Source organism: Chelmon rostratus, chromosome 10 (genome assembly GCF_017976325.1).
Source record: "Chelmon rostratus isolate fCheRos1 chromosome 10, fCheRos1.pri, whole genome shotgun sequence".
NCBI classification, from domain to species: Eukaryota; Metazoa; Chordata; class Actinopteri; order Chaetodontiformes; family Chaetodontidae; genus Chelmon; species Chelmon rostratus.
In genome coordinates, this window is record NC_055667.1 from 21,223,900 (window position 1) to 21,237,136 (window position 13,237).

Here is a 13,237-nt window from a genome sequence, read left to right on the forward strand (position 1 = left end):
ATGGGTCCACTCCTCGGGGTGTGTGTTCTCTTCCCAAACCACACAGCCTCGCCTCGCCTGGTATAGCTTCCCACTGTGCGCATGAAAAATGAGGAGCAGGAGAACACAACATCATGTGCGGATTAACGCCCACTCACAGAGCCAGTTATTTTGAGCAACTGTTATGATGGTGAGAGTCAAAGACAAAAAAACATGCTAGCATACCGACTTCCTCTGTATGGATTCAGTATTATTCCATCACGTCACATTTCAGGAGGATTAGAGCCAAAGGTCCTGTGGTGAACGGGATCATTTCCATTTTTAGTGTTTGCATTTACAGTATTTGAACCCTAGACTGTAATACTGTATACTGAATACAATGGATCCTGTTATGTTGTCTAAGCCCTATTAAAGATGTCCTACTACCTTTTTGAGGTACAGCTATGATTGCGTGTAGCAGTTCATTAAGCACGACATACAGTAATGCATAAAAATACAATATGTATGAAGCATATTTCACATATGAGCAGCAGCAGAGTGTTATTTGTGTTTAAAATACTTTTCCATATAGCTGAATATACCTCAATGAGCCATTCTTAAGAGTTTCCATTTAACTTTGAAGGCTGAGTGGCTTGAAAGTTGATGGCACATTACCTTAACATCCACTGAATAAAATGTTTCTTTTGGAGGCTCCTTTGAAGCGAAGCCTTTATTAATTGACATTTCATCGTTCACACCAGAACAGATGAGTTACCACAGTCTCTCTATCTCTGTCCCACCTGGCTTCACCTCATCTCGCCCTTCTTGATTCCTGAAGCGGAACAGCTAGCGGTGGAGGAGGAGGACGGAGCAATGGAGGAAAGATTTGGGACATACTCTCTGTAAATGGAGCTGATGGTGTAATAAACACGTTTTGGAAGTGGCTAAGTGAATACTTATCTGAATTCCCAATCACTTTACATTGTGATGTCTTTACCTATTCGAGATAAGTTGTCATTTTTCTACATATAAGGCTGAATTCTGAATTATTCATGGAGTCCATCCTCTCATATTAACAGATGGTATCAGTGGGAAAAAATATCATGTACTGTATTTTGCAGCGCTGTCTGCCACAGCGTATTTTTAAACTACAACTAGGGCCCCAAAGGTGCAAAATTTTAGATTCTACACACAAAGGCTGTAAAACATGAAAACCAATAAGACACTTGGATATTTTTCTTTTGAATCTGCCTCTGAAGCATTAACCAACAGTGTTGCGCTGCAGGAAAAGACAGGTGATGAGCAGAGGCAGAAGGATTCATTCACGACAGACCATCAATGTCTGTACAAGATTCTATGGCCAGACATCCTGTAGTTGTTGAGATATTTCATTCTGGAACAAAGTGCTGGACCAACCAAGCAACTGGGAGATGGATGGACTGACCTGGAGCTAAGCTGTTAGCATGGCTAAAAAATGCAATTGTTTTAATAGGAAAGATTGACCAACATCCATAAGTTTTATATGAACTGTACAATACAACCGTTTCTATAACACTAATCATGTCTTGTGCATAAAAATCTTAGTTATTTGCTACCAGGAACCTAAAAACCTAGTCAACAAATCGTCTTTTTATTTTATTCCTGTAAAAAAAAAAAAAAAAAAAAAAACTTCACTGAATAGATCTAAATATTGGAAAGTTGCCTATTAAGACTACGGGTCACTGATATGAAGAAAAAAATATAATTTTTCTTGCAGTCTTGCTGTGTTACAAAACATATTTTCTGCTACCTTTCCATCACAGAAATATAATAATGCAGAATACATTTCACAGTTATTACGCAGCAGGAAATGGAACTGGTTAAATAAGCCCTATTTGAAATAAAGCAGTGTAAATGAGCCCATTTGAATATGTAGGAGGCACATTTCTTTATTTCTAACATGATATTTCCCATCAGGTTAGGCTGTAAGCGCAGGAAAATGTGATTTGTTGCGAACTCATTATTTTTAATTAGCTCCGTCCTCTCAGTCCATTATCACCAGTTTTACCGATAACAAAGCCGTCTGTCAACAAATGTTGGTGCCGGCCGATAATGTTTATGCCTACTGCCAACAAACTAGAGGCCCAAATACAAAAGCTTTAATCAACTGACTTGGGCAGGATTTCTTTAAGGTCATAAATCAGTGATATAGAAGAATGAATCAGCCATATAATTATAAAAAGGAGCTGCGAACTGGCCTAGAGGAGGGGAAAAAAGTCACTGCTGCAGCATCATTGGTTCAAACCCCGGCTGCTTCTGGTGTGGCTCCATCAAACAGAACTGGCAGAGCTCACTGATGTGAAGCACTGCAATAAATTTAATGGAAAATTCTTCAAGGGTTTATGGTTTATATGCAGGAACAACAGGCACTCCACTATACTGATTTGGATGGTTTGTGGACAGCTGACCTTGTGGTGTTTAAGTTACTTTTAAGATTCACCTAGATCGATGAATAAAGTATGAATCCGACATAGCGTGCAAGACTCATTCTGAGTCTTCCCGGGAAATATTAAATCCATTCATATCCCAAGGTGCTGCTGAGAACTTCCCTTTTTCCCTTTCATTGATGTCTTTTTTCACCAGTGCAGTAGAAAATGTCTGTTGCCAAGGGAGAATAGACAGAGGAGGGCACCAGTTCAGGGATGTTGAATACAAAAGAGATATCTATTGCATAACTGCAAATACATCCAGACATTTCATTATATTACACATTTATTAATAATCTGTTGTGAATCTCACAGAGCTCTCGTGCAAGAGTCCCACAGCTTAGTGATAAAACATCAATCGCATGAGACGGACACAAAACGTTTTTGTGTGCTTTTAAAATGCTTATCCTGTACAACCGGGAGGAGGATCAGTCAAACCTGAGCAAGAAGTTCACTTTTTACAACTTCCTTTCAAATGTTCTGGTAAACAAGCGCATTGAGGTTCATGCAGTGCTTCATTAATCACAAATGTCATTTCGTTCAAATCTCACAACATTTTCAACCTTTCCTTGAGATCATTTGCATGTTTAACGCAAGTAATAATTAAATTTGTAATGAGATAATTAATCACAGTTGCCGCTGCTCAAATTAATGCCACAGCTTAACAAATAGAATAACAAGTCCGTGTAGGAACAGCACAGGGTGGCTTTCAGAACGGGGGATGAACAATAAGTGCCAGGGCCCATCAAATATTTAATTCAGATGCAACATTTCTTTGTTTAGTTTTTGCCAAGGCAAAGTATGAAAAATGAGCTACCTATTTGTGACAAACGAATGAAAATGAAATGGAACAGCCCACCCCGGCAAGAATGGGAAATAAATTCTTATCTGGTATTGCCTGTCTGTTCTCTTATGCCAGAGATACAAAGATTTAAGCAAACTGTAACAATGCAGAAATGGCTGCTGGCTACGCTTTTGCACTGCGTATGGTGTGTGCGTGTGCACGCATTTGTGTGTGGGTGTGTGTGAGCGAGAGAGGGTACAACTGAACAAGCAAACGATAAGAGAAGCAGTTGTGTGGACTGGTTTGTACATCACATCCAGGGCACATACAACTGCAGAACTTGTAAATCAGGTCTTGGAACACTGGCGTGGAAGAGACTTGGGGATTTTTGATGCCAGAGAGCAAACTAATCAGTGAAGCTGCTGTTAGGTGCGAAGGAAAGTAAAGCTTGCACAACATCACCCGAATGATCAATTAAGTTACAGCGCTCAACATGTAAATGTGTTGCTCTCCACAAAAACCAATGAAGGAACTCCAAGGGCCAACATATTTCAAATGAGTCCTTTCTAATGTGAAATAAAGCTTTAAATTGCAGACAGGATCAATAAGTAGCTCACCTGCTCCAAGCAGTGTGAACGAGGGAAATGTTTAGTCATTCACGATGTGATGAAAGCAATACGTTAAGCTGAAGGCAGGAAATATAGAAAATACTATTTTCTACTTCTTCCGTTCATGTCATTGTCTCTGAAACATCTCCAGTGAGTCCCACAGAACTCAGTTTGACAGACGCTTCATCAGTCTCGATAAATAAGAGCCTTATTTAACGTACAGCACGTATCAACATCTGCCACTACCCGTACCCTGTAAACATGACTGTCACACTCATGGATCTAAACAGCAGAAGTGCCAAGGCAGGGAGTCGTTGAGAGGTAGCACATTATTTTTAGTGTTTGCTGGTTTATTTATGAAAAACGTAATGATGCTGCCACTATGATTGGCTTCTACTGAATGTCTTTTTCTTCGCTTGTTTGGAGAGGAAATGTGGTTTGCATCAGCACAACAGCAGAGATGTAGTATGTTGTGAGGTATTTGGACACTGTTTGTTGAATCCTGCCTCTGTTTTATGCGTGTCTGCGTCTTATGTTCTGAGACTGAGAGACTTTGATGCAAAAAAAACCCCAACTAAAACTGGACTGTGAATGCAGCATGGTTACGTGATAAGCTCGCTCAGGGATGGATTTTAAAGTAGACTATGCAGGAAATGATTCTGCTCTTTGACATTTCACATACATGCAAACAGATATTTTCATATTTTAAATGACCTTTATTTGTATTTATAGTGCAGCATGTATTAAGTGCTTATGTATCAAAGGCCGGGTTTAAAATCACTCTCTCCTTCACTATTCCCTTTAGCAGACATTCAGTATTTTACTCTACAGTGAGCAGAAAATGGAGCTTTTGGACACAACTGACTCATTATTATCCATCCGCACAGACAGGTGTAGTTTTGCATGACAAGCCAAGGACATTTTTTACTTATTTGACTAATTTTCAAACACAGGGAAAAAAATGGTGCAGGGTAAATATAGTGCACTAGGTAGCAAATAGGGAGGGATGTCTGACACAGCTTAATTCTCATACACAAATACTTACATGCACACACAACAGCCACATTTTTCAAGCGCATCGCTGTCAAACTGTCAAGCTGTCAGTGGCTGGGAGCTGTGCCAAAGTGTTTTAACACAGCTCTTAATGTCTCCGTTTTGCTTCCATCCATTGAGAACAATAAACGCATTTGTTGACAGTAATGTCTGACATATTCTGTCTGTCTGGGGCTTTAGACTCTCCTGAATCTGTACAGAATTGCTTTTACTAAGAACACAGAAGTTGAGGGATCTACTGTGCTAATGTGGTGCTGCTAGCCAGCTAAACCAGCTCACTGCAGGGAAGGGCAGTCTTGCCTCAGTTACCTGTCTACAAAGCCCCGGAGGTATCAGAGAAAAATCATTTTGTGCTATTTGATTGAATCATTTGTGATATCAAATTACTAATTTGAGCTCTCAACTTAATAATTAATGCTCTTGAATTACTCATTTATGCTCACAATTCAATATTGTCTCTGAACAACCAAGCCACTCCTTAATGAAAAACAAACAGTAGCTGTTAACCAGGCTGCCGCTGCACAGTGAGACTTTTCTGCAGTCTTTAGTTGGAGGTGCACAAAGACACTCTCCAAAATGACCAAACACCTTTCTGGTGTGTTGAGTTTAGCCTCTTTCACTTTGTTCCACAAGTTCACAGTGTCTGCAATGCGCTAGCTTAGTAAATCTTAACTCTTCCATTTACGTGTCACTGAATAATCCGCGTGGCTTTATTTGGACGGTGATATTAAAGCGAGAGCACAGACCTCCGGGGCTCCGTATCGTTCTGTTGATTGGACTTATTATTTTTAGCTTGGCACGCTGGCTGCCCTGAACCCAATTAAAATGTGGTTTAAGCAGGACGTGTAAAGAGCGAAGCAGAGTGGATGAACTGTTAGAAAGGGGCTCAACATATAGTTAATAGAGTGACTAAACATGAATGTTTAAATTACGATCTTTACAAATTTTCTGAGCTGAGCATTTACTCAGTGCATTCTATGGTCGTGATAGAAACAGTGTCGCAAGATAGCAATCTGTCACTGCAAGATGTAATCCACCCATAATCAGGGATTACGGTTTGGACAGTTCATGGCCAGCATGTACTAAAGGCGGCATGTTATTGATCAGTAATTACATTACAGTAACTGAGCTGCTGGCTGCAAATTGCCTTCATTCTTTATCTGATACAATATAACAGCGTTGACATGACAATTTCAAAGAGATGCACAAAAATGGATGGAGGTTTGCATTCTGTTAGTGGTTCCTGTTGTGCTGCTGGAATGTCAGAGTTAAGTGAAAACAGGGTGAAGGCAACCTGATCCCTTCTTAGAGATAAAACAATATGAAAGACATGTGGCAGGTCAAGGACAATACTGCCCTATGAAAACAATTCTCAAGAGGCTATTTATTTATTGTAGTGGGAATATGAAAGAGTGGTTAACAGTGAATGTTGGAAAGCATGAATGCATGTGATACCTTGCAGAAAAGGGGATGGGAGCTCGATCGTTGGCCCGAGCAGCAGTGTGGACTTTGCATTGTTCACTTTAGTCTCACCATATTGATCTCGGTAACAATGGGTTGAAAGATCTCCGTGTGCTTTATGACTCAGCAGATTTGTTCTGCAGTTAGTCACAGTGTCAAGCCAAGCTGTAGAGAAAGCAACCTTTTTTTTTTTTTTTTTTTTTTTACTTGGCAGAAGTTAGGTGTCTTAATGACAAGAATACTGAAACTGTTGAGTAGCTGAATATAAGGAAGCACATAAAAAATCTCTGCAACACAATAGTTTGATCAATCAGTATGCCAGGAAGGGCGCTGTTTAGCTAAATCCATACTGCAGGGATTCACTGACTGGAGGCTTCACCTTGGACAACATCCAGCATTATATTCAGCTGCTTCTTAATTGAATGGTAAAGTCTACACTGTGTGCCTGAAGGTGCTGGTGAGTGTCAGCCATTTGGCTCGCTGGTGCTCCTGTGAGAGGAAACACGGTTTCTACATTTGCTTCTAACTGAACTTGAAAAGCAGGTGTAAAACTATGCTGTAAATTAGAAGCTACAGGACCATTATTGGGGTTACTTATAGAGTTCTCCTCAAGGATACCGACTGGCAAAGGGGGCAGGTGGAACTGACTGTTAGCGAAGTCCCGTCCCTCTTACTTAATGTTGCACTGTGGTACGTTTAACCTCGAAATTTATTGTGATGTTTGAAATAATGAGCCTTTAATTTCACAGGGAAGTAAACAAAAGTTGGCTTCTCATGTGTAGCCAAAGACCGCTGGTTTTGTCAGATGACAGGAAGGGCCTTAACAGGCTGGTCAAGAAGGTCAGCTCCGTCCTGGGATGAACCCTGGAGTGGAGGTGGTTGGAGAAAATAGGATGATGGCTAATCATCCCTGATGGAGAACATGCCCCACCCCATGCAGGACACTCTGACAGCACTTGGCAGTTCCCTCAGTGACGGGCTGCTTCACAGCAGTGTGTGAAGGAGATATACTGCATCCTTCCTTCCTGCTGCGGTCACACTTTATAATCAACACTGCTCCCAGCAGACCACACAAAATCACTCGTGTACACTGTCAGCACATACTAAACTTGGGAGTATCAATATTTCCTATGTATAATAATATAACACAACTACAGTTTGTTTTACTTGTTATATTGTTTACTTTTGTATCACATCCTCTTACAACTAGCATGTTTGCTGGGCGTGCTAATGATGCAGCTAATGTTAGAGCAGGGAAACACTGTGTTAAATCAACTCTGCACAATTTCGTTCTCATGTTTTTGATTTTGGAAACAGACACACACACACACACACACACACGCACACACACACAGTGAAGGTGCTGCAGGACAACTATCACTTGTCCTGAGAAATCCGAAGCTTGACAGGCCTGCTATGCCTACTTACAGTTGCTAAGCTATGATTGGACAATTTCTGCTCAGGGGAGGCATTTAGTCGACGTCAGTTGTCATCGTTATCCGATGTGCTAAAAACGCCACATACCACAAACACTGCACTTGGGTTTTATGTCTCAACTGTTGTTTTACCTTACATTAACTTTAGATGAATTATCAACACGGCACACACAGCAACAGCAGTCCTGCATAACTATCTGCAAAACTTTTTCTTTCTGTTTTCATAGATTAAAAATATACTAACTTATTTGCAGGAAGCATTTACTGAAACATTTCCAGAGCCTGACGAAAGCTTTTGATTTCTCCCTCAGCTTCACAGTACAGATGTATAATATTTCTGTACAGTTCTAATGAGCATCATTACTCCTGCATTGATGCAGTGCCAAATGAGCTCATTGAATTTTTAAAAAGGCACAGTTATTTAAAGCAAGTGATTTGAACATTAAATCTGCATCAAAAATCTGCTTGAGACTCACATCACGGCAATTAAGCATATTTCCCAAGCCCATTAGCAATTAAATGGATAGTTCTGGGGTGAGGGGGTTCAGATTAAAGCAGTTCTACAAACCAAGGGGGGACAATGTATTTGTATACTCTGTAAGAAGTGTTAGGGTCACAAAGAGCTCACATCAGAGGACAGGAACCTCAGCTGCTTTAGCCTCAGCCTGAACAGATGGTAAGTGCACACATCACTAAAATGAAGCCATGAGAATGTTTCTGAACAACCTACTAAGATCTTAACACTAAATCTGGCTGCAAGTATACTGAGCCATCCTGCATTCAGTTGCACAGCGCAGGTTTCATACATCCAACCCCTGCCAAAATATTCCCTCCTTGCTTGCATATGACGCATTCTCTTTTCACAACCCATCACGTCTTTATTTTTCCTCTCAATCCCTCTTTCTTTTGATTCTCTAGAGGGAGATCAGAAGCCGCCTTTGCTGAGGAATCTAATTTCTTGAGTCAATGCTAAGAAGTGACTGTGTTCTATTAGAGGAAGCACGCTGTTCAGGACTATCGCTGTAGTCCAGTGAGCAAGAAATCTCGCCAACACAAACATGATAAGCTCTGCCTGTCCCGCTTCTTGACAGAATGCTGAAATTGTGTGATTGTTACAGCGGTGAAAATCCCTCAGGTGAAAAATACAACACAGGGTAGCTTCACTGCAGCTCCCACTTATTTGGCAGACATGGGACTCGACATGTCACAGCAGTACCACAATACATGATGCAGAAAAATTAAAAACATAACAGAGATTAAAAACAGAGATTTAAAAATAGGGGGAAAACGCTTACTTAGATATCATATTTATTATTACATGATTTTACTGACAAACAACACATTTTTTGAATCAAATCGTCAATTACTAAGCCCAGTCTTTATTGTTTCCTGGTATCTCATCATCGCTGCTTTATCATTCTTCAAATCCAGCATCTGAACTGAATATAAAACAAACATTCGAACCCTCTAACAAAGTATTCTTTGCTTTTTAAAAAGATCATGAATAAGAAACAGAACTAGCAGGTACAGTCATGCGTGTCAGCAGGGAATCTTTATGATGTTATTTGTTTTAAAAAGCCCCTCCGGGAGGAAGGTTTATGCTGTACAGTGCTGGTGAGTGCCACAGAGAAGAAGCTGCACACATTTTTACACATGTGTTATTACCTAACATTTTATTCCGGAGAACAGTGCACTTACTTTTCAGAAATTAACAATTATAGGCACATCTTTGCCCCTGACACAGAAATTGAGGAGTGAACTGAAGGTGCTAATAGCTAAAAGGCTAATTTTCACTGTGCTGCTATGTGCTGGAAAACTGAAATAATCTAAAATGAGACATCACTAACACCTTCCAAACACCTTTGCACAACACTTTAATTTCAGTCTGCCAGATCCCGCCTTCTGACGTCAAAGCAGTGCGAAAAAAAAAAAGAGAAGAATAGCAGATTCACGCTTTTAGTGCTTCCAACAGGGAAATGCAGCTGGAAAAGGAGAAAAGTTCTGCCCACTATCGAGGCATAAAGTGAGCAAACTTGGGGGTCAGGTGTACCCTAGCCTGCTGGTAGCACCAGGTGTTAAATCAACAAGTCAGCTGACTGCTGCTAGTCCGCAGGGTGCAGACTCAACACATGCCAGAGATGCTGTCAAGGTGCGTGTCTCTAAGTGCATCCCAGAGGAACACATCCATGAAGCATGTCAGCCTCCAACATTCGGTGTTCACAGTTCATGAAGCAGTATAATTTGCACAAGCAATTCTACCCCGAAACAAGACAAGCAACGCAGAAATGCTGTGTGGACATGGCACCGAGTGATGGCCTGGGACACGTGAAAGCCATCAGTCCAGGGAGCTGACATGCAACATGCACACGGTCCATTAGCCCACGCACAGATTTCCCTTTTCTGCCTTCATCTTCTTTGAAAGGGAATTGCATTAACAAGGCTGCTTTGGACTGGCATGTTTGTCATATCCCAAGTCATTAACTACATAGCTAAACCTCCACTGAGGCACAACACTAAAATATAACGATAACATGACACAAGAGCATATCTTTTACATCCAGTCATTACAAGTTGTGCACTCGCTGCCCCTTGTTCTGCCCTTGCCAGTGAATCCTTGTGGCAGAAAGAAAGTCAGTGTTGAGTTACAATGAGGAGCTCTGAGGTCATGGGTACAGATTGAACAGCTGTGCTCCCAACACAGGCTTCAGCGACAAGCAGGGAGCACAGTAGTGGTGGGATCAGTGCAGTGCTACAGTTGACGACATCAAAGGCCTCTGCTGTGTGAAGGGAGGCAGAGAGAAAGGGACGACCACATCCACAGCGGCTTATCTGCAGTTAGTGGAGCAAATGTTGGTAAAATAGGGCTGTTGGATGTAAGTGCTGTAATTAGGTAGGTAGGTAACTGTTTTTTCCTCCAAAACATACTATTTATGTTTTCAAATTCAGATCCGTGTAAAGCAGATATATAAAAACACACATCTTCTAAGCTGTAAGAAACTAATGTTCAGGTTTGAGACATCCCTCCATCTCCGTCGGGACGCTCAAAGGTGACAGTTTTTGTCAAAATCCCCAGAGCGACGCTAAGGTGCCATCACAAATGGTATTTGGAAAGGATGAGCAACCCTTCATTCACGTGTCAGTCATCAGGTGAAAAGGCACACTCAAAGTCAAGCATTTTCCTCTCCTTTTGATCTCATGGGGAAAAAAATGTGTCATTGTAATTCAAATTTCATTGAAAGAATTCAGAAAAACACAAGTTATAGCATAGGGGGGTACTGAAAGGGGCTAACATAAAATAATCCCTTATTAATCTCACAGTGGGGAAGTTTGCAGTGTTACAGCAGGAAAGGGGGGTAGTGCAGTAGCACGCAGCAACAGTAAAAAGAGCCAGATATGATAATTAATAAAGGATATAGTAAGTAAAACAGGCTGGATGAATTCACATTATTGCACAAATTAAATGTTGATATTGCCCAGTTTAGTATGCACTGATATTGCATATGAGTGGATTTATCAGTTTGGATGTGTTTGGTCTACTGGGAGCAGTGCTGATTGTCAAGTCTGACAGCAGCAGGAAGGAAGGTTTGTATCCCTGCTTCACATCGCTTCTCCTTGCAGCTTTCTCCCACCACCTCCACCGAGTTGAGGGTGCATCCCAGCACAGAGCTGGCCTTCTTCACCAGTCTGCTAAGTCGCCTTCGGTCAGCAGTCGACATGCCCCAGCAGGCCAGTCCATAAAAGATGGCTGGTGATCCTCAGCAGTTCCTCCTGCACCCCGAAAGACCTGAGTCTCCTTAGCAGATAGAGTCTGCTCTGGCCCTCCTCATATAGTGCACTTGTATTGTGAGTCCAGTCCGGTTTATTATATAGCTGAACACCCAGGTACTTGTAGGGTTCCACCATCTCAATGTCCGTTCCCTGGATGTTTACTTGTGAAAGAGAAGAGTTTCTGCACCTGTGGAAGTCCACCACCAGCTGTGTAGTTTTCACTGCATTGATCTGGAGGCGGCTCCTCTGGCACTGATCCATAAATCCTTGGGTCAGTTCCCTGTCGACCCCATCTCTGATGAGGCCGACGACTGCAGAGTCGTCAGAGAATTGTCACTGAGCATTTCAGGGATGATTGCAATAACTAAGCAATACTCCAAGTCAGCATTTTATGTCTTTTATCTGTCAACACAATGTTATTTTGTTTGTGTTACTTTCTGTATTTTGACTGTAAAAATGACACCCGATTTCCTGGATCGAGATCTTTTTTTAAAGGCAGGAGTGGCTTAAGGACAAGCAGTCTGCTTTAATACCGGGCTGGTTCACGCACATTGAAAGATGTTCACCCGCTGACTTAGACGCAGGCGAACTCTATTCTGGCTGAAAGCAGCTGCCACTCAGCCTTCTCCTGCCTGAATTTATCAACCGTGGGAAATCGGCACAAAAAATTGCATCAGCATTAAAAGTGTGTCCACATTTGAAGTTAAACCATGAAACACATTATTGAATGTCATAAAATCTAGTCAGTTAGCTTCCTAACGATGCGGCACAGAAGCCATGGGAAGATCACAGAAGCTATGACAGCCATAAATCTGAAACAAGTTGAGCAAGCAAAAGTTGAGATTACGTACCAACCAAGAGCGTCCTGCTCGAGGCAGCTTCTGGAAGACTTCTGTTGTGAAACTAAGAACAGAGGGAGCTAAACCTTTTATAACAGCAGCATGTCACGATAAGCAAAACTCTGAAAAGTGCACTCGCCATCTATTGCTGTTCTTATATCTCATAGTAGCACTTCATATTAAAGTACACATGATCACCATTAATTAGTTGCTCATTAGCATTCATATTAGCAACACATTGGGTCTTAAAGCGCCTATTCATGCCTTAAACTGAATGTTAGGGTGTTAGCAGTACTAAGGGTTAGAATTAGGTTATAAAGCTAATAATGCACAATAACTTTCTAAATCAAAATCAATAAGCATTAAGCTCATAGATAATGGCCTAGCGGTTGTAGAATACGGTCATGCAAAATAAGGCATTAATAAGTGCTTTATAATGACAAATAAAGAGCTAATATATGGTACTAATATGCATGCTAATGAACAACTAGTTAATTGTGAATATGTGAACCTAATTAATACTAAGTAATACGTGGTACCAAATTGCAAATGTAATTTTTAAACAGACATATCAAAAGAATTTGATATCTAAAGCAGCCTCCATAAATGTAAATAAGTTTGACTTGCTTATCTTCCATCCTATCGAGTTATCAATGAATATTAAACATTATTTGGTTCTACTTTTATTCAAACTGTTCCAAGTAACCCAAGAAGGTTATATTACATTTCTAGCTCTTCCCATTAAACAATAACCGCTTTGTTATTTCTGACATGAGCTCGTTTGTTTTTCAACACCACATAAATCTCACATTATGTTGGTGATACGTGTGAATTCATGGCCAGGTTAGTGCTACTGCTGGTGTGG

The 13,237-nt window shown here is 40.9% G+C and overlaps 1 protein-coding gene across 1 annotated transcript in view; it reads left to right on the forward strand.

The window, feature by feature from the left end:
* Positions 1 to 13,237, forward strand: part of LOC121612567 (metabotropic glutamate receptor 4-like) — a 123,118-nt gene that overhangs the window by 53,755 nt on the left and 56,126 nt on the right. The gene's annotated exons all lie outside the window — the stretch shown is intronic.